Source organism: Zootoca vivipara, chromosome 5 (genome assembly GCF_965207765.1).
Source record: "Zootoca vivipara chromosome 5, rZooViv2.hap1.1, whole genome shotgun sequence".
In the NCBI taxonomy this organism is placed as follows: Eukaryota; Metazoa; Chordata; class Lepidosauria; order Squamata; family Lacertidae; genus Zootoca; species Zootoca vivipara.
The window spans coordinates 95,218,790-95,220,417 of record NC_142588.1 but is presented as its reverse complement, the minus strand read 5'-3'; the positions used below and the strand labels follow the sequence as shown (position 1 = coordinate 95,220,417).

General features: G+C 45.4%; 1 protein-coding gene across 2 annotated transcripts in view; it reads left to right on the top strand.

Moving 5' to 3' along the window:
- IL1RAP (interleukin 1 receptor accessory protein) overlaps positions 1 to 454 on the top strand; it is an 84,736-nt gene extending 84,282 nt beyond the window's left edge. For both annotated transcript variants that reach the window (XM_035133258.3, XM_060274260.2), the window contains one exon: positions 1 to 454. This exon is cut by the window's left edge and continues 1,374 nt beyond it. The gene's annotated coding sequence lies outside the window, so the exon portion shown is untranslated.
- Positions 455 to 1,628: the final 1,174 nt, after the last annotated feature.

Here is a 1,628-nt window from a genome sequence, read left to right as displayed (position 1 = left end):
GAGGAGGAAGGCAATTCCAGCTAAACTTTAGATGGTAAGAGCAGTTGGAATGGGCTCCTCAAGAAGGTGGCGAGCTCTCCCTCTTTGGAAGATTTGAAGCAGTGTTGGATGCTTTAGCTGAAATTCCTGCATTGCAGGTGGTGGGGTTGGACTAGATGACCCTCAGGACCCCTTCCAACTCTACCATTCTTTAACTCTAGTTGCAATGCTGGCATCCCAAGGGCAGTGGAGAGCCGCTGATGTGTGTTTTTCCCTATGGAGCCCAACCACGGCAAACCCACCCACCCACCCATTCTGCAAACTTGTGGGTGCAGACTGCTTATAATTTAGATCTGGAGTGAGTCATCTCAAATTAGGCAAGAGCTTGGTCAGAAATGCAAAAAAGAGAGGATTATTTTGGTGACAAATGTTTTGGGTTTTTTTAAAAAAATTTAAAATTAAAAAAACCCTACCTTTTCGGAATCTTAAATTATTTTTTTAAAAAAAGCATGTTGTATGGGTTTGGGGAGAGTTGTGCTGTTTGGCTTGGGGAGAACTTTCAGATTCTTTCCTTTGGCACTGTTGCTCTATAAACACTTTGATAGATAATAATTTTTTTTATTTAAAAAATCCTTTAAAAAAAGAAAAAGAAGACTTGGATGGGTTTCTGAAGGCAGGATGCCGAAAAGGCCATTGTTGGAAATTAGGAGTTCATTTCTGCAAACGATTGAAAAATAGAAGCTGAAGAGCTGTGCTATTATTTCCTGGGTCCTCACCCTTGTTCCTCCCCGGGGCACCCGCTGTCCCCGCAGAAAGCTCCCCTGCACCCCACTGTCTGGGAAGCGGGTGAGGAGTGGAACGCAAAGCCTGGGGACAAGAGACGGGTGGGTTTCTGGGAGATGAGAGGGCAATCGGGGGCTCCTAGCCAGGACGGCTGTGCTCTGCACCCACAAGTCGGAGGCAGCAAAACTTCTGAATCCCAGTTGCTGGAAGCCTCAGGAGCGGGGGGGGGGCTCTTGTGCTTGAATCCTGCTTGGGGGGTTTCCATAATGGGCACCTGCTTAGCCACGGCAAGAACAGGAGGCTGGACCAAATGGGCCATTGGCCTCATCCAGCAGGCTTTTCTTATGTTCTTAGGATTACTAAGTCTTAAGAAAAGCAGCTCCTTTTTTGCAAATACAGTGGTACCTTGGTTCTCATACATAATCTGTTCCAGAACTTCTGTTCCAAAACCAAAGCATTCCAAAACCAAGGCACGCTTTCCCATAGAAAGTAATGCAAAATGGATAAGTGCAGGCATAGGCAAACTCGGCCTTCCAGATGTTTGGGGACTACAACTCCCATCATCCCTGACCACTGGTCCTGTTAGCTAGGGATGATGGGAGTTGTAGTCCCAAAACATCTGGAGGGCCGAGTTTGCCTATGCCTGTGCTACTTACTAGAAAAGCTTTAAATGGCCAGGTTTCTGCACGCAGTTTCGGGAGCAAGTCTTTACAGACCTTGCCACTCCTCAAGATCAATGGTTTAATCCATTCCAAACTTTAAAAAACAACCCATAAAACAGCAATTTAACATGAGTTTTACTATCTAACAAGACCATTGATCCATAAAATGAAAGCAATAAACAATGTACTGCAATAGCTGAACTG